Here is a 22,312-nt window from a genome sequence, read left to right on the forward strand (position 1 = left end):
CTTTCCCCTCCCCGATTTCATTAGCCACTCGTCTGATTCACTCCTACCAGCTGCCTGAGATGGGGGCGTGGCCATACCTGGGCTCGCCGGAGCCGCGCGCTCCCAGAGCCCAGGGCTTTCCCCCGGATTGCGAGCCGCCGAGAGCTTCCTCTCTCGCAAACGAATTTCAACATTTACTTGGAATCCTCTTACTTCCCTTTGAAGTCACTTACCCTCAACGTTTAATGGTGCTGTATTGTATTCTAAATACTCCAGATCGCCCTGCTTCCTGTCGCGGCAGAATAAGGGGGGCGCACACTCCTTAATTGAAGGAAACCTAAAAATTACCTAAAACATTGTGTAGTTCCTCAGTTTGTGTCCGCATTTACACGATACACAAAACGTACTTGGAAAGAGCAAGTTAAATTGTTTTTGTAGCTAATGTAATACTAAGTAGCTATCTAGTGGTCAAGTTATTGCCTATTAAATACACAATCGGAACCCCCCCCCCCGCCACCACCACCACACGCTTGTAAGATTCCATTTCTCCTAACTAAATACACTCAATTTTGGTAGAAGTAACATCCCTCTTTCAACTATTTGGTAAAAAAGTTAATAGTAAAAAGTTATAATCCTACAGATTAATTTTTTCCCCCTTTCCTCTCCTCCCAAAACCCATATGTAGACTTCTGTGGAGGGTGTAAGTAAAATGTGGATCATTAATTATTTCACAGTTAAGGGGAATATTGAACTGATCACTGCAAGGGGAAAGCGGTTGGAGGCAATAATTAGTGGGGCTCATTCTGAGCCTGGCTGGCTTTTCCTCCAGCCCCAGTCAGTCCTCTGTTGAAGGAAGGACATCCTGTGATGATGGCATACAATGTCCTGTTTGTTTATTATTAAGAGCGTGGACCTTGCATTCCTGCTTCTCATTACAAAACAAACCAGATGCTTTACTTCCTTCAATGGTCTTGTGCTTTCAGCAAGGAATCCTCTAATTCAGAGAAACAATGATGCAAAGGGTTCATTTATAGCAAGCACCCCTTTACAATTTAGATCACCAAAAGACAAGTCTTCCACTTTCCTGCGTGCCTCACCATATGTAGTTTAGAAAAAAAAAATCTCTTTCTACCTTAGCCTGCTATGTCTTTTCTAGTATTTTAAATATACCACGTGCGCATACACACCCACCCACATACATAAACACCCCCACATATACACACCCAGTCCCAACCTGATGATACCAACTTAGTCATACAATGAAGTGGACATTTGAGTATTTGTTTACCGAAAGAAACTGAAACAAAGCAAAGCAAAAACCCAACTCAATCATAAAGGTACGTCTGTTTATCTTTAAAAAATTTTTTTCAGGAAACTGTCCTAGAATTTTTTGTTGTTGGTGGTGGTGGCGGTGGTTGGGAGGGTATGAGGTAAAAGGTTATATGCCCCAAACGTATGTGTGTCTAAAATCCTTGTACAATCTCTGTAGCACAGAACAATTGAATTCCCACTAGGGGACATAAGTAGCACATACTCCCTGCTGGCTGTGGGTCCACCTGTTATTGCATGTTATGCCAGAGGGGACGCTAACACCAAGAGGAAACAGGGCTTTTAAACCGGCTGATGTGCTGGGGTATAAAACTGAATGAACAATTCCTAAGAGCTCTCAGAAACCTCCAAGATGATAATTAACAAGAGAAATCCAGCCTTCTCGAGAGGGTTTATTAACTGATGCTGAGTCAGCACCACAATGGACAGGAAAACAACGTAGTCATACTGAAGGCTGGCCTGCTGCTCATAGTCTCCTTGGCAGATTAAAGAGTATTTCACTTCTCTTTCAGCATCCAACTCTGTTCTGGGACCACATATGCCATGTGAGTGCCAGTGAGCCAACCACAGTGGAATAAAGGAATAGGCAAAAGGCTGATATTCCAGAGGGCTATATTAAGCCAAATATTTGCTTTAATGACTGGAAGATGCCGGTGAATCAACTCACTGTTAATTAATATCAGCCTGCACTCACCTTCTGAGGTGGTGAAATGGGCTTGAGTCTAGGGAAGACGCAAACATCAAATACCAGTGTGGGGCTTAGCCAGGCAACCCTAAAATTAGTTCCAGGTGCTCCAGCTGAGCTGGACAAGGCCACGGTGGAACTTTAAGGAAAAGAGATTTTGAGACACAGTGTTGGAATATCACATCCTTCAAATGTTTGTTGCTTATCTTAAACTGATAGGGAAATAAACTCTAAAAAAATCCCCCAAACCTCCCAGGCAACTTTTGACTCTGATCATAGGGGTCAAGGATGAGTGATAATATAATTTAAAAAATGAAGGACACAAAAAAGGAAGAAGGAATAAAGGAAAGGAAGCAGGCTCCATAACAGGGCAAACCAGGTTCATATTTTATTACTTAGGTATTGTCCAGCGTTAAACTGTGAAGCGGGAAGGAAAGGCACTGCCCTGAACTTCACTCAGCCCTTCCAGAAGACTACAGCGAGAGCTGGGAGATGTTGGCACTGTACAGCGGGGCAGAGAGCTCCGAGGCTACCCCTGTCTGGAATCTGAAGTCGCAAAATGTTTGTTTCTAAGTAATAACTTGGTGCATTTTTAGTCACTATATCATTTCCCTCCCTGTCAGAACACCAAAAAAAAAAAAAAAAAAAAAGAAGGAAAAAAAAGAAAAAAGAAAAAAACCAGCCGGTTACCTTTATTAATCAGCATTTCTCAGGCAGAGTCCTCTCATTTAAAGTGTTCACAATAGCAGCAAATCATGAATGATCCAAATTGCTCTGTCCTCAGAAATCCTGATCTGTTCCCTTTGATGGTATCATCACAGAGCTCCACAAGCTGATGTTAATTCAGCTTCAGCTACTGGGCCAGGTTCCCTCCCCGCTCCAGTCTTTGGGTGGGTTGGAAATGGCAAAGTAGGCGGCCAGATGACTCTACAGGGAGAAGGACTGATGTCGAATGAAGAGAAATTGAGCACCAAATCTGGAGACCTGACTCCGCTTGGGGGAAAGAATTTTTCTTTTTCTTACTAAGGAAAGTAAAAAGTGGGATGAAATATACTCAAGATGAAACGCGTTTTCATTTTCTAATTCAACTCCTGCTCTACCCAAACAAGGTCAATGACAGGCTAACCACATCAAGAGAACACCCCCCACCCTCTACTCCCCACTCCCTACCCACCCACCCACCCTCACCCCCCACACCCATTTCCCACTTCCTGTAAGTTAGGCATCTTCGTGCTGGTAAACATTTGGGGACCAACTGTAAGCCTGAACCTAAAAGAGGGGCACTGTGGCTTTGAAGCCCTCCCACATGTCTCAAAGCCAGGCTGAAGACTAGAGGGACACTTGGGTTTTAAACTTTAACAGCCCTTTCAACTGGAATCACTGGGCTTGGCTTTCTTGACCGCCTTCCTTTTAAAAGCTGGACCAGAAGAGCAAGTATGTGTGTGAGTGAGAGAGAATGTATGTATGACACATGCTGTGTGACAATGCGCTGTTTGTGTCACTGGTATGATATGTGTATGATATGTTTCAATGATATGTTAAATCCATTTAAAAATAGCACAGACTTCCTTCTCAGGACACAGCTCACCTCCCCAAATCATTGACAAACATACTCGGGGCCTAACTTTAGGGAGGGTGATCCTAGGGGCTCTGGGATGTTTTGAAATGTCAGTGTTTTGATTTCCTAACTAAGGGAAACAAAAAATCAAGTAAACTCAAGAACCAAAGTCAAGTTTCCTTCCCTTTCCAGGAATGAAGATAGGACAAGCACTATCCAGAGGACTTTAGAAAACCCAGGCAGGCCATGCTGTGTTCTGGAAACCACCTGTGTCATGACACCCAGGTATCATTTTAGCCCTTTAGACAAATGGTTATGTTCTTATCTCCATTTACGTATTTTTAAATTATCCAGTTTAACATCTACCAACAATTAACATTAGCAATAATAACCATCTCCATAGCATTAGTAGGGAAACCAAGGTAGGTTTCTAAAATTTGTTTCTCTTTCTAGTTAATTTTTATTATGGTGAATATTCAGACATGAGAGGATTTTAATTCCTGAAAAGGTTGTGGAAAAGAGATCATTTTTGAGCCCAGAATACATTTCACAATCTTACCTTTGATGGAAAAAGTTACCTAATCCAAGAGAAGACAGAACATGGCCCCTCAAGAAAGGAGACAGAGCAACAAGGCAGGTGCATACTTTGAAATACGGATTTTCCTTTTCTCTTTTCTCGGTTTCGGGGAGGAAGAGTATCCTCCACACTAATAAAGACAGTGGGGACAACTGTTGCTTCTCTCATCTTTTAGTGAGAGGAGAGGTTGTACTGAACGAGGGAGGGCCCATGGTGGAAATAAAGAGACAGGTCACAGGTAGGATCATTTTTACTGGAGCAAGATTAAAGAGGGCCCAGTGGGCTTAACAACTAAGGTGAAAGGAGGCTGGGAAGGAGGAGCAGAAACAGCAGCTGGGAGGCCAATTCCCAGAAGCAGGACAGGGTCTGGGTTTTGCCTGTCACAGTGCGGTTCCCTGAAACCACAGAATGCTACCAAAGGATGAAGGAAGAAATATTTTTTTAAAATTAAAAATGGGACCTATAATTTTTTCTCATCCTTTCTAAGGGAAATCCAAGGCTGTGGAGGTTTGTTTTTTTGTGTATGCTCAGGGAGTCAGGAGAGAATAAGACAGAATTGAAAGGGTTAATAATGAAATCATTTGAACTACCCCATCCCCATGAATACACACCCATGCTCCAAAGAGAATCCAGTGTCCTGCCTGAGTTGAGGGTCATAGGATCCAGAACACCACCCCATTTTCCTGCTAAGAAAACTAAGGACCAGAGAAGAGAATCAAAAGTACACTTCGCAGCCTTTTTACCTAAGTGGGTCTTACCTATCCTGTGCACCCTGGAGGTGTCAGCTCACACACAGGGCTGCTCCTCAGACATCCAGCAAAGCCAGCACCCACTCAAACCCCAACACCCAGAGTTCAGTGTTGGATCCTCACATACAGCGTTATTTAGCACCTACAGAGCCAAAGGTACAGGTGGGCTTGGAAAGGGGGACACACCTATTGTAGAACCTTTAAATGTTGGTTGGTGGGGGCATTAAAGAAATATTCAAACCAGTTCACTCAGTGCCTGGGTTTGAGAAAAGTGACCGGTCCCTTTACATGTCTCTTTTTTCACCTGAGGGGTTAAGAGGTATCAGAAGAAAGAGAAGACAAAGTCATTATAATAACAATCCTCCTTTAATAGACACATCTTATCTTTTGAAAAACTCTCTATGAATAAGCCAAGCAAGAACCCTTTTAACAGGAAGATAGCATAGAGATTCTGAAGCCATCAGCCCTAACTTATCTGGTCTCCATCTACAGCCTATTGTTTCCTCAAAGTACACGGTGGGGGGTGGGGGAAGCAGGATGCCTATTAATGCTCAATAGCTCAATAGGCATCTTCCCCCTTAAGGTGAGCCTCTGGGGGGTGAAGGGCAACACTGCATTACCCTAGAATGGGACCCATCACAGAGAAAGTAACAGCTCAGTGTCTTCCAGGCAGACTCCCCAACAGCTCCTTTTAAAAGAACAGGCGCCGTCTTTAGGAGAGCTAATCCCACAATGGAGGTCCATTAAAAGTATTAGGATGTAGACTGCCACCATGATCCTCTGGAGGAGAGCTTGGTCCTGACAATAGACAATTAAAGCTGATAAATCCAAGCTACTTGTTGCTGTTCTAATTCCTCCTAATTGTATGCTACTTGTCCCTGGCTCCCTCATTCAGGGATGAAGCAAGCTACTCTAATCTCCAGAGTACCTGACCTACTTCCTACAGGATCTTTTCAGCATTCTTTTCTTCCCATCTGGACCCCCTTTCCTCTTCTGCTTCTCCCCTCTTCCCCAAAGCTTGAAAGGAGAAGGAAGGATGTTGAAGGGTGGACCAGAAGGCTGTATCCAAGCCAGCAACGCTGGGTCTTCAGACAGTCCGCTAATTGGTAACAGCTAATCATGTTCACGGGCACATCAGTGATTAAACTGCACTTTGCATTAGGCTCAACAAGTGGCACGGGGCACACTTAAAATCCAACTGCTAGATAACCGCTAGCTGCCAAATATGCATGTGCTTATGTGTGTGGAGACATGCCTCGGTGATTCTATTTGTAGCTGACGTCTCACTAATTATGCTGCCACCACCAGCTACTCTGAGTGAAGTGCTCGCTCTCACCCAGCACCCCAAGGATATAATTCAGTCTGAACAACAGAGCTTTAAATGCCAATTTGGTGCCTGCATGTGCATGTTCCCTTCCAGAATCTAGAAAGGAACAAAATCCTTTTTACAATTCCATCTTGACCCCTGGGATATATTTTTAATGCTGAAAAATCTATAGAGCTCTCTCTTCCAATTCTTCCTTACTCGGTGTCCTGAAGAGTGGATAATCTGTCCTTAAAAAAATACAATAATCCCAACAATCAAGAATACTGTGGTGGTGGTGTACTTGAAAGAAATCCTCATTCTAGGTAAGTGTATAAAACATTTACATGAAATTATATGTTTTGGGTATTTGTTTCAAAATCTCCAGGGGTGAGGTAAGGGAACAGACGAAACAACCCAGGTCTTAAGCTGGTCTGTAGTATTCTCCTGAGTATTTTTTAAATGTGTTACCACCAACAGTTTAAAAAATAAAACATCAAATTCCAGAGATCCCAATTGACACACTGAAGGCCCTCAGGCTCTTTAACTCTGGTTTATCACCTTTGCAGTACTGTGGATGAAGTTAAATTGAGAAGACTTGATGGGAGGAAAGCATCTGTTTGCTTTGTCTGCTGTCTTGCCCCATAGAAAGAACCAGTTTCTGGGATTCCAGTCCTTTTGGGGAACATGTTTTTCAGTGCCTAGCATATGTAAGGCACCTTCAGTGCCCTTCAAGTATGACATCACCAAGTAGGTTTAATTTTGTCATTCTGATAAAATTGAAAATTGTGTCTCATTTAATGTAATTTTACAATGACCCCGCTAGAAAATGATCAAGAACCCATTTTAAAACTTCTGAGCTACAGGAGGTAAAACTACTCACATTCATCTGAATCTGTCCCTTAAGATGCATCCTCCTCTAGACAGAAGAACTAGAAACAAACAAACAAACAAAAAAGGCAGGAAACTCACTTTTTCTCCGCAGTAGTCTGAGCAAGCAAGCGGCTGGCCAGCACCCAGCAGGGGCTCAACTGATAAACTGTGTCAAACTCCAACCATTTGTCAGCTCCAAAGAGAAGAGAACGAGCTGAAAGATGGACTCAGGAAGTAGATTTATCTGCTACAACACATTAACTAGTATAAATACCAGTGGAAAAAGATAAACACATTTACTCAGCAAGAAAGAACTAATCACAGGTACCTCAGTGCTTAACTCAATGTTCCCCAAGTTTCCCCTCATCAGGCAAGTGACACCAACTTGTCTAAAGAGTCTCCCAGAATATATTTAAACAAATCAAAGGTTTATTTCCTTATTGACCCTATTTCATTAATAACTAGTTTACATAATTATAAAAAGGTTCTCCCAGACTTGAAGAAAAGTTTCTCTGGTGATAATGTCCCTCCATTCTCTGGAAGAGAGGTATGCTAAAAATTGAATGAAAACACAGTGTGTGAAATTATTTTTCAAATTGTTTGCATATTAATTTACATAGTCATTAATATAATTCAGGAATTTCTGGAAGCATTTGAGTAGCAGCACCAAAGTCAACAGACAATGCTGGGTTATTGAAGTACTCTTTTTCTAGCACAGTAGCTGGCTAATGGTCACAGTGAGGCATGGAAGCAGACACATGGCTTCAACCCCGGGCTGTGCCTCTGCAGAACAGGGCGCCTTGGGCTTCCTTTCTGCATACTCTACCATGTGAACCCATGTCTCGGCAGTCTTCTACCTACTGGGCTGAGAGCAGTCGGAGGAGGCATCCTCACAAACCCAGCACTTAACACGGTGCCTGGCCTGCACATTACATGATTGATTAATGTGCACTAATGAACTGGATTAAAAATGGTTTTCTGGTCCCACCTGTGAATGAGACTTTACTTTCTTTTTGTTTTTCTAGAGGAAATATACAGCTGTGCTGCCTTCATTTGTGGTACTTAAAAAGTGCTCCAGGCCAGAAGCCACAGACATAAAAACCAGGAATGTCTATGGGAAAGTGAAGAACCCACTTCTGACAACAGCACTTGAAAATAAGCTTGCTCACTAAAAACAAATTTAACAGATCTTTGCGGCAAAAGAGGTTTAACCTTGTACTTGTGGGGACTGCTTTTGTCCACTGTCACCTGTGTGCACACCCCTCTACTGGACTTCTTCCTAAAGTTCCTACTGCTGTCTTAGGGCCTTCCTCCTCTTCACAAGTCACTCCACCCCACGGTAATTAGGTTTAACTAGAGCAATTAACAAAACAAACTCCTTGCTGCTTAGTGGGCTGATAATTCTGATTGCAAAATTATGTTAGGATGTGCAGAGCAGTTTATAACAAAGATAAGTTATGCAACCATTTTGCATATAATCCTTTTGTTTGTGTACAAAACAGAGTCCCACATCTTAAATAATGCTGTCTAAAATTACATTTTGCTGAGCATTAAGCTTTCTCATACAATATTAACTCAGATCTAATGAACTTGATTTGGGTTATTGTTTCTAGTGCTATAGAGTTGTAAACTATTCAGACACAAATGCCTCATTTTTTTCTACTAATAAGTAAAGTCAACAGATGTTGATGTTTTTTAAAATGGAAAATTGATGGAAATGTAATCAATACCATTCAATTTCCTGAATACCTTCTATACAAAATACTAAGATTCCATGTCTAAATTCTTCATGAGCATTATCACTGTAAATGTTTTTCTGTACACACAAAAAGTAGCATCATTTCATTATTATTGCATCTTATTCAGTACTAGTGCCACATGAGATTTCAACCATGTATTTGAAGTGTTAAATACTTAAATTTCTCCTGTAGTGATTTTTATGGTAGTTCTATCCTTGGTTTTAATGGGGATAACTTGTAACATTTAACCAATATTTCATTGAGTTATATGATATGAAATCAGATTACATAACACAATTGACATTCTCAAATTTTGAAACAAATACAGACAACTCTTGGTAACCATATAAATCAGAAAATACAGAATATCAGAAAATAGAAGTGTCCAGGCCTATTAGAGAGATACTTGCTGGATGGCATCATGGCATCTGGTGTGCCCTGCTCACAAATTCCCAGCAAAAGGTTTTATACCTGAGATGGTTTAAGTGACTTTATAATTCTTTACTACCAAGTGAGCCTTAACAAAAACATTCACCACTAGCCATTTAGTATAGATTCTAGCATCTAAGTAAGTATGTCGTAAATGGAATCACAGTACAAAAAGTGTTTTATAACTCACTTTTCTCCTTACTACTGTGAACATCTTCCCATGTCTACATTATTCTTAATTGCCTCAGAGAATTCCAGAGTGCAGATATATACTGTGCTTTGTTTAACCAATGATCAAGCATACATTAATTTTTTAAAACTATGCTAGAGATCAAACCCGGGCCTTAAACATGCTAAGCACATGCACCCAGCCCTTGTGCATGTCTTTCATTCATTCCTTCATTCCATTCGTTCTTTCTTGGCGGTGCAGAGGATCCCAAACAGGGTCTTGAACATGCTAGGCAAGTTTTCCACCAGGAGCTACACTCCCATCCCCTATTTTGGACCTATTACATGGAATACTCTGGCAACGTGAGTCTGAAGTTCAGGAGTGTTCAGTCCGTGGAAAATCACAATCCCCAGAAATCTTATTTAATTTCATAAAGAAAGATACTGACTCCCAGAGTAATTTTCTTCTGCTTACCCAGTTATTAGTATTGGCCCACAGTAACTTATCGGCAATTCCCCAATCCACAAAGCTCTGAAAATTGAAAGTTGTTTGACTTTTTTTACCCACTGCCCTAGATCAACTCCCACCATGAAGATACTACAGTGATCTTTATTATAATCACTCTCTCCATTTCCAGTCTCATTTCTTAGAAATTTTCATCATTCCACTGCCCCCAGAATTACCACTCTGAATCATGGCTTTGCCACAGTCCCTCCCTCCCCACCCAGTCTCCCATGGTTGCCCTCAGTGCTGACCTGAAACTGCCTTAGTCGTCTCAGCTACTTGGTAAGAACCTTTCTGCTATTTTCTGCTGCAGAAACACTGATGTTTGAATAAGAACCCCTCACTGAGGGTACATGCATCCATATTATCTCTCCCAAATCTGAGAAGTTCTGAATTCTGAGTCACATCTAGTACCATAAGGTGTCATCAGATGAGTAGGTGAGACCTTCTTCCTCTGTTGGTCAGTGGGCCTTTGATTCCACATACAGTGACTGAGCTTGGTCACAACAAATATACTTGTCGAAATCAGTTATTAAGTCATAATCCTTTCTCTTTTCACACAAACTTAAAAATCACAAATAACTTTTAAATAATAAAATACAGGGCTGGGGATGGAGCTCAGTAGTAGCGCGCTTGTCTAGCCGCGCATGCTCCAGGCCCTGGATTTGATTCCCAGCACAGCAATAAATAAACAAAAAACATTAGCCATATATTAGCTAGGAATGGCAATAAATGAAAATAATAGTAATAGTTCCTTAATATTGTTCAGCTGGCCAGAGGACACAGACAATAAAATGACAATTATTTCTTATTTTTAAAATCGAAGAAGTAATATATACAGTGGTGTCCTTAACACTTTTATAATGTTAGTGCTGTAACTGAACCCACTTAACCCTGGGTTTAGAACGTCCATGTACATGGGCACACGAATGCCCATGTGTCACTGAGATATTAGCTGTCAGTCTCCCGTTGGCTGCCTCATGGTGAAGGGAGCAGCCGGCAGTCCGTATTCACCACTTGTAACATAGTGACTTCCCCTCCCCAGGCCCACCAGAATCAAATCTGTACACAACACAGGCCTTGTCTTCCGGAGAAGCTCAAAAGCCGGCTGGCATAAGGTTTCCTTCAAAGCACCCTGAAGTCTGTGTGGGATGAGGAGTATTGAAACCATCCTCTTTCCAGAGAAGAGCTAAATCCACCCCACTATGTTTCTGTTCTCATTTACCAGGGGCTCGCGACATAAGTGGTTAGAAGGTTGTCCTGAAGTTCCCCCACGCAGGCAGCGCCACAGGCAGCAGAAGCCGCACACACATCTGGGCAGAGCCTCCCAAATGGGACCTGCTGAAATCTAGTTGTCTTGCTCTTGAGTTTTATTAGAACTGGGTCATGGAAAAAAATCTAACTGCAGGTCCAACTGTGGGATGAGACGGGGAGTTGTTTTGTTCTTCTCTGCTTCCCCCCGCTTGTCTTTCTCCATCTGCTATAACGAAGAATAGAGAGCTCTGCTTGAGGAACGTGAGCATCTTATTCTTGGTGGGGGAGCACTCAGTTGTGTGTTGCATGTCAGTGTAGGGAGGACAGGGAAGGTCACAATTTCCAGAGCTACTCATTCACATTCTAGAACCTTGCTTAAGACCCATATATTATTCCCCAGATCATCCCTGCAGAATGATTTCAGGCATGAATTAGTTGTTATTATATTTCAGAAAGTGAATTTATTCTTGACTTCCTTTTCCTGACCACAAAACAATAGATAAGGAGTATGAAATATAGTCTTCCAGTCTTGAGTTTTACCTTTTTAATTTTTCCCCTCACAATAGGTAAAGAAGGTGTCCATGACTTGGTGTGACTATTAATACAAAAGCCCAGGCAAGGACATAAGAAAATGGACTATATTAGCCCATTGTAGTGGTACATACCTGCAATCCCAGCAACTTAGGAGGCTGAGGCAGGAGTACAAAAAATACATTGATAACATGTCATTACAATTTTGTCCCCAAAATGCTTCCAACAATAGTCCCCAAACTTTGCTACAGTCCAGAATGGGCTCGAGAGCTTTAAAATATTGATGTCCAGATTGTATCTCATACCAAATAAATCAGAATGCTGGGATGGGAGCCAGGCATCACTAATTTTTAAACTCCTGAGCTGATTCCAATGTGCTGACAAGCTTGGGGACCTCTGCTTTACTTAATCAGATACTCACCTTGTAGAAGCTCTCCATATTAAAATATTGTCTTCCCTAATGCTTCTCAGCAAAGACAATGTACTATGGTTAAGGAACATTCAAGCAACAGCTTCCAAATGTGTGGCCTAGATTGATCATAGACAATGTGCCTCAGTGCCTTCGAGATTAACAAACTGGGGCGATGAGGACAAGGACATAAGTTCCGTACTCAAAGAAGTCACCTAGGCTGGCTTGGGTCTGTGGCCACAGACTGCATTCCTAATTCCAGTTATGGGTGAATATTGTGGCTTGGAAAAGGAAAGTACCACCAAGCATGGTGATGGGTAAGCACCAAGGCAATACCTAATACCAGAGAATTGAGTTGAATTTTACATCCTACTGGAAGTGCATGAGCATCATTATCTTTATGTATTACTTTTTTGTTAGATATATAAGATATTCATTACCCTGTGTACACATATGATTACACAAATGGTATGAATCTACATCGTGCACAACCACAGAAATGAAAGGTCGTACCCCATTGGTGTACAATGAATCAGAATGCAGTCTGTAGAAATAAATAAATAAATAAATGCCTCTGTGTGTGTGTGTGTGTGTGTATGTATATATATATATATATATATATATATATATATACATATATATATAATTCTTAACATAGATGGCTTAAACTTATTACAAATTGTGATTGTTCAAAGTGACAATATGGAAGATTGTCTCAAGAATAAATATTTGAAATTAGCAAAAGCTACCATTTGGGGTATGGCGTGGTGCCTAGCACATAATCAGAGCCCAATGTGTTTCTCAAATAAACAAAAGATAGAAGCACTATCTATAGGGTAGTTTCCATATATTAATAGTGCCACTGACATTTACATTGAGCAAAACATTAGAAGATGTTAATTCTTGAAATTTCAGGATAAGTCTAAATATCTAGATATTTATAAGTCATATTTATTGGTGTAAGTTTTCTGGAAAGAAACTTAGCTATATATAAGAAGAGCCTTAAAGATTCATAACCTTTGCTTAATGATTATACTAATGGAAATATATCCACAGGAAAATAGTTTGAACAGTTATATAAATACATTTAATTGCAATGTTAACAAACTGGGAATGATGTGGGCATTCAATTTATGAATATTTGCTCAACTGATTATGATCTAGCCACATGATATGACTACTAATCAGCCATTAAACAAGTTTTGAAATAAAGGTGATATGGGAGAATGCTCACGATGTACTACTGGATGAAAAGCAGAGGAAAAAATGTACTATAATTCCACTTGTATTCTTCTCACAACCACAAAAAAAAAAAAAAAAAATTGGCCTTTTAGGTAAAAGAAAAGCATTTAAAACAATGGGAAGATGATATCTGAATGTTGACTCCCAAGTCTATTCCTCTAATTAGTCTTAATGAAGTCAGGAGTTTTGTCATAAATTTCAGTTAACTATAATCCCCATCTGACACAAACCCGCTGGTCCATATGTTGGGTCTTCCAGTTGACCAAATATAACAGTCTTTGAAACTGATTTAGCTAAAAAACATGCAACTGACAAAAAATGACAGCCATCTAGGCAATCTGAAAAGATAATCATTAAAAACAAATCCAGGGAGAGGTGGTGGATGGGGAGTGGGAAGGCTTGCATTCAATATATTTTTCCAAATTTTCTCCTCTCTTCTAGCATAAGTTAATCACAAGCACACCCACAAACAGTTTAGAGAAATGTTTTAAGGTAAAAAACACACATAAGGTGTTTGAAGCGGACTCCTTATTTTCTATTTTCCTTGCTGAGGCAACCCCTTCCACTGGAGTCAGGCAATCAGTGAAGAGAGTAGCACACAAGAGTGCATTTTTTTATCCAGCAGACATATTTAGCTTGGCTGTCTGCCAGGGAATGCTGGAAGAACGGACCGAATTAGGGGATTTACCTTCCACGTGTTTGGCACGTGTCATTTACAGTATCTGAGACGCTTCTCTTTCTCCATGGTATCTGAGCAGTGGAGAGTGATGCAAACTGCAGGAAAAGTCACGGAACTCCCTGCTGTAACTCGATACAACGTCATCTGAATTTACAAACTGGGCATATTTCTCAGATTCCGACTGGCTTGCTTTCTGTGATTGCTAAGTACAAACGGACATTATATCTATTGCTGTTGGAAGGAAAAAGTCTATAATATTTTCCTTGAATTCTGAAGATGCTTCTACTTTTAACAATCAACCCCACTTTGGAGCTGCGTATTATAAACAATTTTGAAAACCCTGATTTAGAAAACAAAACAAAACAAAATCCTTGATATCACAAGGCAATTTTAGCATCTTCATTTAGAGCTTTGTCAGGAATGGTTCTTTTAGCTATCTATCTATCATCTATTTATCTGCTTTTTGTGGTGCAGGGGATAGAATCCAGGGCCTTGCACATACTGGGTAAGGATTCTACTGCTGAACTACGTCTCCATGCCCTTATTTATTTTTAACATAGACATTCGTGGGATCTATAATCAAGTTATTGAATCTGTTCTCATTTATGAGTAAGTTTTTTTCTAATCCAAGTTGACCTTATGCTAAACTACTAGACACCTGGTAGACTCCAGTTGTCACAAGGGACCTACAGTTCTCCTTAATTTTCACGAGACGTAGAGTGACTCACCAAAGGCAGTGGCTAGTGGTTTTGTCCTTTGGTGACCTAACAATGGACAAAGGTGGGGAGCTTAACAAAGTTTCCAAACATAGAAAGTTCATCAAGCATGAATTCCAAAGAAATTGCCTTTTTTTAAATCAGAAGATAAACGAGAAGGGATAACGTAATTTTACCATGCGAGGCAAGAAAATACCTGTTGGTTCTGTTCTCTTCATAGGATGTGAGATGATGTTGTCCCAGTACCTAGAATTGGAAAGGTCACCCCAAGAGTGCACTGCGTTTTCAGGTGAGGATGTCCATCTTTGACCCAGATCCCAGCTCAGTACAGCCTATTAGAGACAATGTTCAATGTCTGATTTGGGGTGGTAAGGGAATTTAATCAGGCTTTTTAAAAGTGCATGAGTTGAGTGAAAGAGGTTTCCATAAATGCAAATTTTAATGAGTGCTTTATGAGTTGCTATAATTTATGTGAAAAGGAAGGAAGGAGAATATATACACCGCACACAGAAATGCATATGGAAGACTACACAAGAAGTTGGAAAGAGTTGGTTTCTCTGAGGAAAAGAACTGGGTGGCTGGGGATGTGTGTAGAGTTTTCATTGTATACCTTTGGCGCCTTTAGGATTTTTGAACCATATGAATATGTTTACATATGCAAAATAAAATTCAGGCAAATTTTAAAAAATTTCTTTAAATTTAAAAAAAGTAATACTGTTGCCAAAGATCTGCTAAGTCTTGATGCAAGATAATATGGTAGATTTACACATCTTTAATTGTGGTAAAATACATACAAAACAAATTGATAATTTTAATTGTTTTCAAGTGTACAACTCAGCAATATTAATTACATTCACACTGCTATATAAGCATCACATTATTTTCAAAACCTTTGATCACTCGAAACAGAAATTCTGTACCTTTAGTTCTTGGTGACTTTTATTTTGTTCTATTTTCTGTTGCTATAATTCTACCTCATATAAGTGGAATAATACAGTATTTGCCTTATTGTGTCTGGCTTATTTTACTTATCATAATGTTTTCCAGTTTCATATACATGTAGTAGTATCAGAACTTCATTTCTGTTTATGGCTAATGTTCTACTGTGTGGATGCACCACATCTTATTCATCCATTCTTCTGTTGATGGACTTGGGGGTGGTTTCTGCCTTTTAGCTTTTCTAAATAATGCTGCTGTGTACATTGCATACCATATCTGAGTCCCTGTTTTCAAATTTTTGGAGCATATATACAGGAGAATTTCTGGGGTAACATAGGATAATTCTATGTTTAGCTTCTTGAGAAAGCAAACTTTTCATACATACAGGAATTTATTCTAGGGAAATAATTATAGGTGCATCCAGAGAATTATTCATTAAGTTTTTGAGCGAAAAATATTGTTTTATAATATTGAAAAGTTGGGAACAAGTCAAATGATCAACAACATGGAATCAGTTAAATGTATTATTTATACAAGCAAATTCTATGAGACCATTTGGGATAGTGGCTAAGAGACTTGGTTCGGAGTTATCCTGCCTGGCTTAAGATCTTGTCTCTATTTACACGCTGTTTGACTTTGGGTAAAAAAATTGCCTCTCTACTCCTCCCATTACTCATCAGCAACATAGAGATAATAATAGCATTAAGTATACTGGGAGGTTGTGAAGACTAAATCACTTAGTATACAAAAAGCATCCAGAAAAGGGCCTATCAAACAAAATGTGTTTAATTAACATGCACAGATATGGTTCAGATCCTCTACAATAAGCTTGTCCTAGTTTTATAATAAATAACAATGTTGCCAAAGGTATAAAATAACAGGAAAGCACTTGGATTCATAACTGACATTTCTATAATCATTTTTATGGAAAGTAGATGTGTGTGTATTCAGAGGAAAAAAGATTAGAAATGTATACACAAAGCGTTAATCATCAATTATAACTAGGTGGTAGAAATACTATTGATTATTTCTTTTCTGTATTTTTTCACATTTTTAAAAATGAATATTACTTTTATGATCAGAAACAAAAGTTAAAGACTGATAAGGGAGGAGCAGAAGGATACTGTTTTTAAAATATCTATCACATTTTAAATATGGATTCTTAAAATTAAACACATTTTATTGTACTATCTTTTGAAATGCTGGATGCTAAAATCAAACTTGCTGAAGGAGAAACATGAAGCAAAAAATTCTCTTCTGCAAAACAGCCCATTTGATTAAAATCTTATTTAAAAAAATCTTTATTAAAATCTGGTAATCGTCTTTGATGGTAAAGTTCTAAGACTGACTTGGCCGAGCCCCACCCCCCAGCTCCCTCCTGTCTTGTGACATGATCTGTGAGCTCCTGTCCACCCGCATGATGAATTAAATGTATGACAGTTATGACAGGTGAGGAGTACATGGAGGGGCTTAACCAGCAGGGATAAGATAAAGCCCCCATTTAAGAACAAAGCCCCCTCCAAAGCTCACCCATTAATGAACACACACAGAATCTCTTTATTTGTCCCACTTGGAAGGAGCAGGCGGAAACTATAGACAATGGGGGACTAGGCAGGGCGGCTGTTTCTCCAAGGACCTCCCAACCAACTAATTGAAAATCCTTGATATTCTCTAAACATGTCTGAAAGACAGGCTCAGCTTTCATGGGCAAGGGCAAGGCTGCCTTTCAATGTTGTGTTAATACAATAGACTTAAATTTACAGCTGGACTAAGTGGAATTACTGTATGTAAACCATAATATCTATCTGCAGGGATCCAGATAAGCCTTAGAGAGACTAGTCCAGCAGGACAAATCCAAGGAATTTTGGAAGTCAATCCATTAGGATTATGGGGCAGCCCCCTGATTTTGGGAGTCATAGGCTCAATCTATGGAAGCAATGAAGTCTCAATCTTCTTTTATCCTAACCTCTTATCTGAAGGCCTATTGACCCAGTTTTTATTTAAAACAGAGAAACTACAGATGACATTATAATCATTTTCTATAATATTTACACAACATTATTGAATAGGCAGCTGGTCATGCAGTAATTAAAAACATACTTTTGAAAACCTTTTGTATACCGAAGTGTAGCCCTTTGACTATGCAGTTATAATAACCTGAACATTACTAATGACACGTGCTAAAGATACACACCAGGAAAGTGAGCTATTGGTTACAGTTTCCTCATTCAAGACTTTTAGCCACACACAGTTCGTTTCAGCTTATCTACAATACTAGGCACTGTAAAAGGAGCAAGGTTATAGAATATTCTCTGAAAATGCACTGTCGTTCGTCTAGGGCTTATATCTTGTGAATTGGTTTGTCTGTGAGAAGGTGTATACACAGTAGCTATTCAGGGAATGCTTTTTGAATAAATAATAAATAAGACCATTGACAAAAAGACTTCAAAGGCTGCAGACATCCTCCAGTCCTCAAGATAACCTCCAAGTACCCTGATGATTAGAATAAAGGCCAGGATGGGAGACCTAAGACATTCCAGCAGTCTGTGCAAGGTTAGTCCCATGGACACAGCTGTGGCTGGTGAATGTCCTACTGAGGATCAGGTAGACCAAGAGCAGGAGCATCATCTCTCTCTCACAGGTGGGGAAACAGTAATTCAGGTGATCAGCTGTCCTAGGTTCAAAAAATAATTCATCAGGGGGCTGAGGCAGGAGAATTGCTGGAGTTCAAAGCCAGCCTCAGCAAAGGCGCGGCGCTAAGCAACTCAGTGAGACCCTGTCTCTAACACACACAAACAAAAGAGCAATTCAGTGACTGAATGACTGAGTGTCAGTGAGGCTTCAAAGACTCTTGAGTCTCCTAGCTGTCCCTCTGGCCCCAGTGGCGAGTCTCCTGATCAGTGCTAGCTTAATCCAATATCTGTGAGGACTCTGGCCCACTATGCATTCTTTCCTTCTCACTAAGGAGAACCCCCTCTGGAAACATCTAAAACATAAGTACCCAGCTTGTGCCTATACTGACAGGAAAACCAGAGACAGGATTTCCCTGCTTCCAAGCTGTCAAGACAGAGGGGTGCTGCCTGTGTGCTCTCAGAAGACAAACACTAGTCTTCTGATCACTAATTTCTTTCTTTGGTTCACACAGGAGTAGAATTATTCCCAAGGTGCAACATCTGATTTGGGTCATTTGGCAGATCTCCTCCAGTTTCTGTGTTTGGACCCATTGTGAAAATAGCCATCGAGTTTTAAGAGCCCAGCAGTTCCCTGATGGCTAAGAAGCTCACCAAGAGTCTGAGCGATCGACGATGCTGCCCTGTCAAAAGGTCTGGATTTTGTCTGTCCACAGCTCAACACCCAGAGAGGACGTTTTGCAGAGGAGCTAAATAGACATGGAGGCAAACTGCTTTTGGGTCTTATCTGAATGATGATACTTAACTTTCACCACCTGGGCCAGGCCTTGCAGGGGAAACAGTCACACTCAATTATTGTCTCTTCTAGACAACTACTGTTTAATCCCACCTCCAGCTGATAGGAACTGGTGGAAAGGGAGATGCTATTTTTAGTCAGGACAGTGTTTTCCTCTTTCATCTATGAGAAAGGTACTTCCTCTTACAGTTAGGTCCATCCCAGTGCTATATTTGGGGGAAATTTTTAATACTAGGGAATTATTACCCTTTGCAGAATGAGCGAGCTTTGATCTTTCCAGGACAATTTAAATTTAAAGTTATTCTCTGTGCTGCACTCTGTTAATGGGTAGAAGTCAATAGAAGAGAGAGTACGTCCCTACAAGTCACACACTGTGACACAATGAAGAAGGATAATTTACTTTAAATAAGATTCGTATACAGGGGGAAATTAACTGAAATAACATCATAAAAGCTTCTTGACAGGTTTCTACCCTCCTTCTCAGCTTTATACTCACCCATCTTTTTATTTACTTTTGGGGGGATTGAACCCAGGACCTCGTGCATGCCAGGCAAGTGCTCTACCACCGAGCTCCACTCCCAGACCCTCATCCATCTTTTTCATCTCAGGCTAACAAATGAGTTGATCAAGGATGTGATGTAGCATGACATAGTAAACTTAAAATGAATTTCCAGAATCAACTAATAAATATTTTTGGAATTGATCATAAAGCCATTTCTTTCATATTTTCTGAAAATCCTTTTTCAAGGGACAGGAACTACTAAATTGACTCATTATCTTTATATGTGAAGGGATGGATGCCTTAGAGAAAATACGTATCACACAGGGCAGAGAGTTACATCTGATTCTTAAATATCTGAAAATAAAGAGAAACTCCTTGCCTGACATGCTAGCAATTCAGGCTTTTTACTTCAAAATGTGGCTACTCATTTTTTCATTTCATGGGGGTGGGGCACAGCAGGAGACACTTATAGGCAAGATATAAATTAAGACCAAGAAAATTCTACTTGTGAAACCAACTTCAGATCTTGTTAGTTGGTGCCAAGATTGTCTGCTCTGTAGCCAAGATGTGAAACATTGGGAGCGCAAATACTTGCTGTACAAGGCAGCCTTTGAAAGCCCAAGCACATTATTTCCCCTGGTGCTTTCTTGCCATTTGAAGAACGGTCTGGAAAGGAGGTGTTGAGTTAGTTTACATTGACCTCTGCCTGACCTGGAAGGTAGAGGTTTTAAGAGCTGAGTGGCAGTCACAGTCAGGAAGCCCCAGGAAAACAACTCAAGGAAAGGACTGCATTTGTGGGGACCCAGGATCACCCCACCATTCTTATTGTAGATGGAGGGCATCGCCTTCGCCCTTTGTGGGGAACGGAATCCATCCATCTTCATTTAGGCCTTTTTGGTGAGGGCGGGGGTGGGGTGGAAGTAGCCGGGGCTGCCATTTCCTTTGGCTCTTAAAAACAGAAACCAGCAGTGATTTTTCATTTCTACCCCCATTCCCCCCTACCCCCAGACCCCAGAACCCTCACCAAACCTTTCTAGCAGTAACCAGGGAAGAATCAACATTCTCTGAACATATTAGCTGTTCTCTGATTGGAAACCAACTGCTGGAAGCGGAGTAGCAGCAAGCCCAAATTGACAATTCAGAAAGGCATGTGTAGGGGTGTGGGCAGGGGTGTCCTGATAGGGTTTGAATTCTGTTCACTACCTTTTCTCTACTGGAACAACCCATTAATGCAATTCTCTGTAAGGAATGTTGCACTCTTAGGAAAGGTCAAGTGCAGCCAGTGTTTTTTGTACACATCCACATTACAATTGCTTTAGTGAGATTCTGCTTCCTTCACACTTGGACCAACAACTATGCAGGGCACCTGGAGCCCTGGAAATGTATTGCATCTTCTTCTGTAGTAAATATCACTGAAAAATCATTATCGAGATGTGAATTTTCATGTTATAGATTAACCATTTTATAAAGGGGTTACACATTTGCCTTCCCTGTAAGAATAAAAATGAAGACATTCAGTTTTCTGTGGGACAGAGAAACAGAAATTACCCTTGGCATTTAGATCTTAAAAAATAAAAAGAATAAGGGGATGGGCTTGTGGCTCAGTGGTAGAGTGCTTGCCTAGCATGTGTGAGGCACTGGGTTTGATCCTCAGCACCACATGTAAATAAATAAATAAAGGTCCATTGACAAGTAAAAAAAATTGAAGAATAAATACTGCACATGACAAGATATATTCACATACATATATAAAGTAAAAAAAAAAAAACCTGTAAGATTCTATAGGCAGTTCCAAATTTGAAATAATCAAGAATTTCTTTATTATCATCCTTAGAGAGTTGCAAAAATGAGATATTTAGACATTGGAGCATGAGGGTTTTTTTTTTTTAATTTAAACGGACACGTCCCACTTGCTCTCCAACACGGATGAAGGTTTTGACAACTTCACTGGTACCCATTTTTTTCCTTGCCTTATTCTGGTATTTTCCAGTTATTTTCATCTTTGTCAATCCAACAACAACAAAAAATGGATTGAGATTATTAGTTTTGGATCAGAAGAGATCCTCTTCTGATCACAGACTGTAACCGTGCTTTGAAGCTATCTACTTCACTCTCAGGCCTCTTGGATAAGTCTAAATTCTAAGTCATTTTCTAAAGTAGAAACTAAGTGTGGATGGGTCAGGGCTGAATGTGCCTGGTGGACGTCATTAACGTCTTCTTATGCTTCTGAAATGCACCAAGACCTCTGCCCCTAATTAGCTGAAAGCTTTAAGTCCATCACTCAATGTCTCTGAGCCTCAATTTCCTTATTAAGACCTTCGACTAAAGCAAGAAATAGCATGACTTATACCACAGTACTCATTGCTGGGTTATAAAGGCCAAAATTCTGGGGTTGCCAAAATGAAGAAGAGGAACTCAGACTCTAACTGCATACCAGAAATCACATTTGAAATAACAATGGGCTATGGGACATAATTATCATGCCACAATGCATATGAATTCAGCCAGAAAGAAAGACAGGGATGTCCTGGCCAGGGCAGTAACTCCTGGGCCAGGTGATAAGGACAAGGCAGATTAGGAAGACATTCTGTCCAGGTGAGTAGAGTCATTTAATAGCCTGACTAAATCAATGGACGTTTGGCTGAAAACCAAAAAGAGAAGGAAGGAGCTTGTCATTGGGGATGGGATTCCCCTTGTTTCTGTCACTGCTTCCAGATAAT

General features: G+C 40.3%; 1 long non-coding RNA gene across 1 annotated transcript; it reads left to right on the forward strand.

Annotated features, from left to right (window-relative positions):
- Window positions 1-1,237: 1,237 nt before the first annotated feature.
- Window positions 1,238-8,925, forward strand: LOC124989770 (uncharacterized). Its single transcript, XR_007109612.1, has 3 exons — window positions 1,238-1,316; window positions 3,744-3,836; window positions 8,079-8,925. It is a non-coding gene; the product is annotated as an uncharacterized LOC124989770 (long non-coding RNA).
- Window positions 8,926-22,312: the final 13,387 nt, after the last annotated feature.

The sequence above is a fragment of the Sciurus carolinensis genome, chromosome 7, assembly GCF_902686445.1.
Source record: "Sciurus carolinensis chromosome 7, mSciCar1.2, whole genome shotgun sequence".
In the NCBI taxonomy this organism is placed as follows: domain Eukaryota; kingdom Metazoa; phylum Chordata; class Mammalia; order Rodentia; family Sciuridae; genus Sciurus; species Sciurus carolinensis.